This window comes from Euprymna scolopes, chromosome 9 (genome assembly GCF_053919585.1).
Source record: "Euprymna scolopes isolate OS-2025 chromosome 9, ASM5391958v1, whole genome shotgun sequence".
NCBI lineage: Eukaryota > Metazoa > Mollusca > Cephalopoda > Sepiida > Sepiolidae > Euprymna > Euprymna scolopes.
In genome coordinates, this window is record NC_136490.1 from 47825613 (window position 1) to 47837583 (window position 11971).

The following is an 11971-nucleotide window of genomic DNA, read 5'->3' on the forward strand; positions in this document are numbered from 1 at the left end:
AATGGAAAGTTTGAAAAGCACCTAACGTGTCAGATGTCACGTAATCCAAGAAATTATCGCCAATTCCCAACACAGAACTTCTATTTTTTGTGATACTACAATCAGAGAAGACGTGTCGAGTGCGCCTTTCTTAGTGAGGCAGATCACATAATATAGTTTGACCTAGCAGGATAAGATATCTGTTCATATGTGGGTCTTTCTATCTCAGATGTATATACAGGTAATTTATTCTTCTGTGTTATTGTAACTGTTCTTCTCTTTTAAATACAACTTTTATTTATATAAATTAATATCGGCGTTTGAATTGTTTTGCAAGGAGACATGTAAAACCTCGTAACTGGATTGTGTATACACGCACCCGGCAGTGAAAGCACAAGTTTTACAACAATTTTAAGCGCTTAACTTGGTGTGACGAACTAAAGAAATTTGTTTATAAAATAAAGCCTTACAACCTTCTTATTTTAAACGTAAGCGTTCAGCGACACCAAAGGGCGATAAATGTAAAAACTAAGGCAATATCTTACAGCATAGTGCATATTAATATAAAATCTAGTAGATTTATATTATTTAACATTTCGAAGGTGAGACCTCCTGAATTTTACAATATAAGAATACCACAAACAGATTTTTCATAAAAGATATTACCCGCCTTAGGTTTTTATCAATCGTATATTTAAAAAAAATATTAAATAGATGTCGCGATGTGATAAAAAAATGTATAAATAAATAAAAAATAACTAGCACTATTTCCATCATGTTCCTATTTACAATGCCTACCCACGGGACAGAGTTAGACACCAGGGTCCTTTTTTGACGTGGAGAAAAGGAACAAAAATTAAAATTGTCTCAGTCGTGAAGGATTTCTCCTCCACTAACAGAACAAGAAACTGAAGTGCAGCATCTGAAGAACAGATACTACACTTTGATCTTGTTTATATATTTTATTGCTTTTAAAAATTTTGACAATAAAATAAAGTAAGAAACAAAAGATTTTTAAACAACAAAATTAGGCACAAGGCCCTACAAGAAATTGGGGAGTGGAAGAGTTCAGTGTCTTTGTGACTACAGTGATTAAAAGTACTAAATGTAGACTTTGGAGTCTTACTCTTGACTCGCAATATTTACCAAAATACCTCATTCACTCTATGGATCTTAATCTAACTAATAAATCCCCAGCGTTTAAGAATCAAACACATATTTACAATTTATAAACAGTTGTCCGTGTGTTTGTGCATGCATTTTTTTTAAATTCTGTGTGTGTGTGTGCATGTTTGAAAAAATCTTGTTCCGAAGGCCAAACAATAAAAATCGGTGTGTATAGATTTTAAATTATATGTTCCATATGTTAGTTAACTAAACTTGGAATCCTAATGTTGAAAGGCTTTGCCTAAATGGATATATTTGAATCGATCACATTTATGAATAAAATCTGTTTTTCTACTAACTACGCTAACTGACAAACTTTAGGATTTTTTTTTCTTTAAGAAGGTTAGATGATTGTTGACCGGAACATGATAAAACAACACCAACACCAATATCGATGAAAAATGAACACAAATATATTCGAATGTTACTTACTTCTAACAGTTAAATTTACGAAACCGTGAATATCAATAATGTACACCGAATTAAATATTTGTCAGAACAAATAATGTTTCATGTATAGTATTTTATTCTCTGTCATCGCGGTTAATTGCTTGTCTGTGAGCCTGAAGTCTTCACTGAGAAAGCCAGCTTAAATCATTAATACGGCTTGACAATTCCAATTCGGTATTCATAATTTCAGAAGATGCTTCACCAGGTCCGATGTTTCTATCACTATTTTGTAATGAGACTCCTATTGCCTGATTCAACACATAAAATAGATAGAATTCAGCAAAATGTGAGACTAGAATTATGGTTTTGATTCTGTAGGTTTTTTCATAATTTCATTCATGTTTTTGTTTTCGTTCCTACCAGTCTTAATATTAATTTATTGTTTCAAACAACATATTTCGTTTGTCATCATGTAAAAACTAGTAAAGATACCCGCGCTTAGAGCGAAACTTTGCTGTACGCCGGGTACCCGTTATGCAGGTTATCGTGCGTACACCAAAGACTCAATCTCTACATTTGACTTTCACCTTGAAAAATAGTGTACACCATCCCTAGGTCAGAGAAGATCAATATATATATATATATATATATATATATATATATATATATAGAGAGAGAGAGAGAGAGAGAAAGAGAGAGAGAGAGAGAGTCGATTTTGATTAAAAATAATGCTTTACTTTAAGATTCCTAATAATTTCATGAAAATGATGTGGAAAAATTATTTATGCAGTCATCCACTTCCAAAGAAATCCCCCAAATTATCTTCCAATATTACTCCCCTTTAACTCTTTCAGTCTCTCTGTTTCATATTCATTCTGTCTCTCTCTCACGCACACACACACACGCGCGCGCTCTCTCTCTCCCTCTCTCTCTCTCTCTTTCATTCACGCAATTTGATTTCTCGCTTTGGATTTCCTCACCCTTTTCTCTTTACTTCCTCTTTTTTTCATTAATGTTTTTCCTCAAAATGTCACATTATAACACACAATTCGTATTTTGGCGAAACAGTAAAATAAAAGACGTAATAAACTAAATAAGCAAAACGTGATAAAAAAAGAGAAACAGAATTAACGGGTGCCGGCATAAGCGAGAGATGACATGCGAGCGACATTCCCGCTATGATTTTTGAAGGTTTCGACGACGTGGCAAAACTTTAATAAAAGGATACCCTTTCCTCTCTTCTCCTAGGCACATACACCAAGATAAACGACACACAAAAAGTATCTCTTTAGCTCTATAATCAAAGAAGAAAATAAACCAACCTCTCTATATAATTGTTGTTAATTAACACAATAAAAATCCTAAACCTTTCACTTTGTCTGTGCCTAGATAGAAACGTGGATTCCATTAAATAAGCTTCTTCTTAGAATTGCACGCCCGTGGAACTGTTCCGTCTGCCCGCTTCCCACCTGACTACAACCTGGATGTCTTCAAGTCCAACGTTAACAAATTCCTAATGAACCGCCCCCTTAAGTAAACACTTCATCAAATCTCCACACTAACGTACTGTACTTGCAATAACCCTTATCCGTGAGTGGCTTACGGACCTTGATAAGTGGTCACCACCATGTAAAAAAACTTATTTATTTTGAAATTATGGTCATATAATATTTTTATTATTACAATAAAATATAGGATAAAACATATATTATAGAAATTGAAACTCATATTAACGTTTTAAAATACAGTGTTCTTAGGAAAAAATACTGAAAACTGAAGATAAAACATCAATGTTGTAAAAGTTGCTGTGGTAACCACCAGTCAATCAGAAGAAATCGTCTTTATAAAACGTCAAAGTAGTTATGATTACAAAGAGCCGATAACAAATATTTTCTGAAGTTCCTTACATAATCTGAGAACTTTTGAACACCAGTAGTTTTATCATAATTTTTATTTTAAGAAACGAAACCGGAAAAAATATTTTAAAATATAGCTTAGAAAAGGGCCTATAAACTATAAAAATTGTATAAAAGTAGGTTGTAAAATGAGTGAGCAGTGAAGCTTTTAATTAGTTTTAAATGAGTAACATAAACACTTAACCATATATTCAAACACGATAGTGTTTGAATGATATATACATATATAAATGAACAAAAATAAAGGAAAAAGTGTTTGGCACGATACTCTTAAAGAAATATTCATATTTATTTAATCCGCGGTGTTTCAACGAGTTTATTCTTTTCAACAGAGGAAAGATATTTATAAATATTTATTATAGTGGAGATATGAATCTGCATGTAGGGAATTAGAAACTGCATTATAATAAAACTAGTACATGTGCCAAAAATTATGTAAAGAATTCATGATCTGGAGCAAGTAATGAACAATAAAAAATAAATTAACAATTATCATATAAGGATATGCAGACGTTAGGTATTTCCAAGGGCGAGATTGTCATACAAACTAATGTTCTAATAAGAAGTAGTCCACAGGTTGGTAATGTTGACAAATGTATCCAGATGAAAATCTATTTAGATAGCGATCCCGGAAGACATAGTTTTAAAGCGTTAATTTTTCGATTAGAGACGATGCAACTGCTATAAAATTGCTTCCATCGCAAACAAAATATTTACAATGACCAAAACATTATGATTTCAAAGATTAAACACAAGATAAGAACAGCTACAACATCTTCATCTGGACAGATTGCCCATGAAATAATAAGGTTATGGGTTGAATCGCACATAGCGGATCTAATACGTAAGACTAATAACAGAATTGAAAGAAAAAGAAAAAACATGATTTATGAATAAAGAAAAACTGATTGAAACATATTGGCGTTATATAGACATATACTTAAAAGCAATACTACTTTTATTGCTACGACTACTACTACTACTACTACTAATAATAATAATAATAATAATAATAATAATAATATTATTTAAATCAGTGATAATGTTAATAATAATAATAATGATAATTGTAATATTAACAGCAATATATAAGTGGGTGATAATAAAAGGCGATAATAGTAATAACACGTGGATATAATGTTAATATTAATAATATAAATAATAATAATATGAGTAACATATCAGGTAAGTGTAGTCATAATCATACTTGCTACGGTACTTATAATATGTGCATAATTTAACTACTCCATATTATAACAACACAGATAATTTAATTATTAAATATTATTTTTATAATATCTGGTAAAGTATAGAAATTTATGAAAATATATTAAAATGTATCTTAGATATACAGATACTAAAAGAAGTTAGAAAGTCTAAATCAATTTAATGGGTGATTGTCTGCTTTTAGATAACTAAAAGGATTAATGGGGTTAAGAATTAAGAATTTAAAAACAGAGGAAGAATTAATACACAATATATCAGAAAGTAATTTTATCAATGTTATGTAAGATATTAAAATTATTTAAAATTAGGGATTTGGTAATTTAAGGGACTTAGTAGAGGATAAGTAATTCCAAAATTGATGTATATATATATATATATATATATATATATATATATATATATATATATATACTTCATTTACTCACATAATTTAATATACGAAAGTATAAATTTATGCGTAAACTTCAAGTATTTAATTCAACAGTGCTCAATAATACGTAGGTAGAGCTAGTTAGTTAGTTATAAAATATATATGGCGATTAAACTGCACTAAATATTCAGCGTTTAATCCACTTTAGGATTCATCAGGCTTATGCGAGAATTTTTTTTTTTTTTTTTTACATGGGGGTCACCATTTATCAAGGCCCGAAAGGCCACTCAGGGATAAGGGTTATTGCTTGTACAGTAATCAATGAGATAGTATTATAGTAATCATTAGTATTGGGAGTTTTGATAGAGTGTTTTACTTAAGGGAGCGGTTTGTCAGGAGTTTGTTTATGTTGGACCTGAAGACGTCTAAGTTGTAGTGAGGTGGGAAACAGGCAAGCGGCAGAGAGTTCCATTGGCGTGCAGTTCTCAGAAAGAAGCTTTGCTCATGGAATCTACGTTTGGAGTTAGGCATAAATAAAGAGCGGGGAAAATTATTGACAGTAGTTTCAGCCAAACGGGTGTTTCTCGTGAAAGATTGACGAGGGGGGGCGAGGGATTGGAGCTCAGACGAGCATCTGCCATGGAAATAGCGATAAAACAAAGACAGGCTTGCAACGTCTCTTCTGTGGGAGAGAGATTACAGGGAAGAGAAAAGGGCATCCCCACTTAATCAGGAAGTCTAGTTTGTACTCTGTCAAATAGGCTGTTTTTAGCAGCTCTTGCCCAGATGTGGTAGCAGTACTCCATCCTTGGACGTACTTGGCTTTTATAAAGATAAAGAATTGCATCAGTAGTGAGATATCATCTGGAGCGGTAGAAGGATCCCACCATTTTCCCACCGTCCCTGGCAACAGATTTGATGTACGTGTTCCATTGTAGATCAGGATGTTTTGGTTGACTCGCGTTTTTATAAATGCACCTTAAGAGACTCAGCATCTATTAAACTGTAGGAGAGAAATAGCGAACAACAAGGATGAAATTAAGCCTGGGATAAAGATGAAAAATAATTTTAAAGCTAACAATAACAATAGAAAATAAACAAATAAAATAAATAAACAAACATACATAAACTTTCGCACACACACACGCATATATATGTATATATATATATATATATATATATATATATATATATATATATATAAACTAACATATAAATAAGCTTAACCTTGATTTAAAACAGGTCAAGACACTAGATATCTACGCTAAATAGCACACACAAAGGAACGGGTCAACCGGAGGTCAAATGGACATTTCTCCTGTAAGTGGTCACTGGCTGATTAGGAAGGATGGATTAACCGCGGAATATTCAGTGTAGCCTAATCGCGATATATATATATATATATATATATATATATATATATATATATATATATACATGGTTATTTATAGTACGTAACAGAATGCATGAGTTTATCACATAAACAAAATCTAAAGTAAATTAATACGGACACAGAAGTAATTTTGAAATTTTCACATTTTATTAACATATTTTAAATCTTTTTTTTTTGCTTATTTACACATTACAATTTTAAATATCGTCAATGTTGCTTGATTGAAATCCTATATAATGCAATCTTTTAGGACAAAATCCTTATTAAATGTGTTCCACTTTATGTTAAATGGGCAGCAGATTAAATTGGAAATATGTCATCATAATATATGAAACAGCCGTCCCATACAGCGATCATATTGATTAACTTTTACGTTTGGTATGAGAAAATGCTAACGTACCATTAATCATTGAATAATTTCAGTTTCGAATAATATTAATTTGCATAATTACGAGAAAATAATAATTATAGTTTATGCCAGGCTGTAAGAATTATGCACTATAAAATGCATATCCATATTATAGCTTGTATACTGACACATAACGATTCTACGAATTAAACAAAAAATAATTCGTACACTTATTTTCCGAGATCAAAACCTTAGATGTACTTATTAAATGAATGACTTTTTTAGTAACGCAGTATGGATTAATGTAGTTAACATATAATTATAGCAGCTGAGGAAATCATACGAAAACTGAGTTCAACAATAAATATTCTGAGTTCGAATAAAATCTCTCAAACGTTGCCTTCTAACAGTAAGGATATATATATATATATATATATATATATATATATATATATATATATATATATATATATATATATATATATATATACAGAGAGGGAGAGAGAGGGAGAGGAGAGAGAGAGTATGGTATAAAATATATATGTCGATTAAGCGACACAGAATATTCCGCGTTTCAGCCACGCTAGGAGTCATCAGGCTTATGCGAGAATTTTGTGGTTGTCTCACGTCTTTATATACGCACCTTCTACTGAGATTTTAGTTAGCCAAGCAGCTTTCTATTTTTTCCACCGCATCCTTCCTAATCAGCCATTGAGCAGGCACTTACAGGACAAAGTTCCGGTTGATCTCCAGTTGACCCGTTCCTTTGTGTGTGTGCTATTTTAGCGGAGAGCGTAGATATCTATTGCCCTGACCTATTTTAAATCTAGGTTAAATGTTTTTGTTTACATTTCTTGGTTTTTATATGCTAGTTTATATATATATATATGTGTGTGTGTGTGTGCATGTGTGTGCTAGTTTATTTATATGTATGTTAATCTATTTTTTCTTTGATAATTTTCTATTGTTATTGCTAGATTTAAAATTATTTTGTATTTTATCCTAGAATAAATGTTCTGCTGTGAACACAGTTGTTCGCTATTTCTCTCTCACAGTTTAATAGATGTTGTGGGTTTTTTAAGTATATGATAGCAAATTGTTCATGAAGGCATAATCTACATACATCGTCTAGGTACCTACATGTGTTTGCTTGTCTTACTATTTTCCATTGGACTACCGGCGAACGTTCGGTTTTCTTGAGTTCCCAGTTTTTTTTGTTTTTTTTGCTAGTGTTGTTTTCATTCGGTGTTTTTATTATTGAATGTATTTTGTGGTAATAATATCGAGTTTTGAGATCTAAGAAAGTCATTTTGGTTAAACATATATTTTGAAGTGGCAAAGTGTGCGGTTTCTGCAGTTGCATTTTTCTCGTCCGTTATAGTATTTTTATTTTTATTTCTAGTGTGGTTTTCGTCGTCCGGAGTTGGTTTATTATTATTATTATTATTATTATTATTATTATTATTATTATTATTATTATTTCTCTTAGTTACGTATGTGTCCTTTGTGTTAGTTCTATTTTTTTCATGGTGTCCACTTTTTTATTGTTTATTTTGTTGTGTTTTTATGGCTTTTATTTAATATTTGGTTATTATGTGCTTTCATCTCTAAATTTTAGCAGCAGCTGTAGGATAACTTTAGGGTATTTTTATTGAAAATTTTGTGTAAGGGATTGGTTTCGGGGAAGTACTTTTCGATAAGATCTAGAAATTTCTTGCCAACTTTTGTTCTTACATTTGATTGTATGGCGCCGTTACCAGATTATATTTCCTTTTCTTCTACTTTTAATTTTATTATAGTTATTGGTGTTTTGTTGCTTATATTTAATATCAATATTTTTGTATTCACTATTTTTAGGGCTGTTCCATAGATATTGCTTGACCTGTTAAATACATCTTCATCGCTTTAGTTATTGCGAAGTCTACTTACGATTTAGTTAGGAATCTGTTTAATAATTGATGGTGGGTGATTGGACTTAGGGTTTACATATATTGGATTATTGGATATTTCTGGTATTTGTATTGCACACAAAAATGTTGAGCTTAAAATCTCTTAGATTTTGCTTCAGAAATCATTAATGCAATTACAAAATGGCTACTGAGAATTACCTTGAAAATTGAGTGCAATTCCAGGCTATAGTTTTAGAAGCCAACACACTAGAACTACAAGCCTACTGCTAGAACTATTACTTTGCCACTTTAAATTATTCTATTCCTCGCCTTTTCTATTTGAAGTAGGGATGGCACTTGTGATAGTATTATTAATATATTTTCGTTCACCCCTCATGCATTAAGCATAGCAATGACTCTTAATGCTTTACGCAGTACGATTGTCTACAATATTTCTGAATGTCGACAGGGTTTTAATAGTTTTTCATTCTAATACGAGTTGTAATACAATATTGCTCTAACATATCACATTTGTCATCTACCCCGATTTTTGTTTGTTTAGATCAACTATAATTTAATTAATTGTAATTCTTATTGATATGAGTAATTTGTATTATTTATTCATTTTTTATTGCGGACTATGATCTTCAACATTTAGCAGTTGATAGAGACGTTGAATTTCTACTGTTCCAGCTGGGCATTGTCTGAAGGTAGCGGTTTTAATTCTACCAAAAGCTGTTCAGAGGCAACTTTGACTGGACACTACCAACCTTACTGTTGGAGACAGAATGTCTGAGACCTCATCACTCTGAAAAACACATTTAGTATCAGTAGATGTAAAAATAACATTTAAAACTCTCATTTTAAAAAAAACTTTTTACGAAAATATATGAAGCAAAGCTTGGAACGTGTTATAAAAATATTTTAAAATAAAAAATATGATAAAAGGCTGAAAAAACACACAATTGTTGATGGTTACACTCTTTTAAACACACACACACACATACACACACACACACACACATATATATATATATATATATATATATATATATATATATATATATATATATATATATATATATAATAGGGGTCGGAGCATTAATCGGAGTCGGACTCCGGAATAGGAAAAATCGGAACCGTTTGGGTTATCAGAATCGGTATTTGAATCGGAAAAATTATATTCTAATTGCCGATTCCAAACAGATTCTTAATAAAAAAAGAATGAAACAAGCTAAAATTGTTCGTATTTTTTATTAATAATTGTTCCTTTAAAACATAAGACTAAGAAGGGCCACAGAATGAGTTATAAATCTCATTTACAGATTAAATATTGATTAGCTGAAGATAATTTATTTTATTTATTGGTCATTTATAACGTGCCGCTTATAACCTCCCATCGAGGGAGTACATGGGATTATTAACAAGTTTTAAATTCTCTGGGTGGGGGGGGGCAGGTGTTAAATTTCGTTGGCTCCAGCTGTACATTGGGATGTTTGTCACGGGTTTCTACTGAAAGAATTAAAGTTTTATGGCCCCTTTTTGGACACAAGGAAATCCGCAGACTCTCCAAACATAATTTAATTTGTTTTTATTAGTTTTTATTGTAAGCAAAGTAAATATTCTTGAGTTCAGTTGCCTATTCAATATCACAGATTTTTAAACCTTTTCGCACATAGTTGATAAATGGCAATATGGCGTCTATTAGAGAATTTTGGCTTTAATTTTACTGGAATTTTTTCATGGTGCTGGTTTTGTATGAACACCACATCCTGTGAAATATTTCATGTTTCCTTATATTTTGATTAGTTTTGCCCCAAAAGAAAATATAGATGAACATCTCACAAGTTTATCAAAACTTTGGAAGAGCAAACATTGAGAAGTGTAACTTAAAAAAAAAACTTTCATTTACATTTAAAAGACCCAAAACATGATATTCTACTTTTTAGGCGAGTATACGTGAGCACACTGAAACATTATTTTAGAATTAAGAATGTGGTTCAGTTGTGCATATAAATATAATGAAAACGGATCCCATTTCGGTGCATTACAACTTTTCAAGCAGTTAAATAATTTTACCACTAATTCTAAGGCTGATCAGTAAAATCATAATTCCTTTTTGTTTTTAATAAATAATTTTACCAAGTTATATGGATATATATATATATATTTTGAAATCGCAACTTTATAATATATTAAATCGATAGGATATTAACTCTATAATAATATATACGAAATCTACAAGACTTAAAATATCACATTTAAGCGTACTTAACTACTTGGCAATAATATCAGAGCATCTCCATTTACGGCATGAATACCACATCAATATATTACATATGAAGGAGTCCCTGTGGATTTACCACCGGTTCCGCTAGTTGTTATTATTTGCATCTCGTTTTTTTTTTTTTGTGTGTGTGTGTTTTTTTTTTTTTTGCAGCAAAGCGAATCAATTTAATAACCCACAAAATTTATATAATTAAAATACAATTTGGACATTCATAGAAGGAAGACACATAATAGTTAATGAAGCCTAACACTCTCACCATGTTAAAAATGGTTTTCTAAATAGTAATATTATTATTTAGAAATGCGTTCGTAACAATATGTTACTATTTTATTTTTATCTCGTTTTCTCATTTTATCTACCAATCATCGACAATTTTCAACTATTTACGAAAACTTTAAAGTTGTACACTAACGACCAACTGATACAATTTGGTGTTGTTTAAAATCAAAATAAACCTTTTGTTGTCTTTCAATTTACAATACATTACAATTTCCCGGGGATTTATGTAATAATTTGAAAATTTACAAAATATAAAAACAACAAATAAAAACAGATATTTAATTAAATATTTATAGATATTAAAAGAATCGGATTCGGATTCTGGAATCGAATCGGGATCGGAAATTTAGAACGGAATCGGTAATTGGGTCGGAATCGGGAAAAATGTTGAAATCATCTCACCCCTAGTATATACATTTCAAAGTAAGAAAGAAGATGGGGGATACAGATATATACAAAGTGAACAGTAATAATATATACAAACTGAACAGTAATAATATATACAAAATGAAAATTAATAATACATACAAAATGAACATTAATAATATATACAAGTCAATGACTCACATGCAGAAGTATTTACTTTAGATTGTTACTCATAAATTGCACTGTAAGTCAATTATTTGAAAATAATCGATGCAGACAATAACTGATAGATTATTGATACTTCATCTCAATGATAAATTGTAAGACTAGCTAGCAATCCGTTGTTACAAAAAATA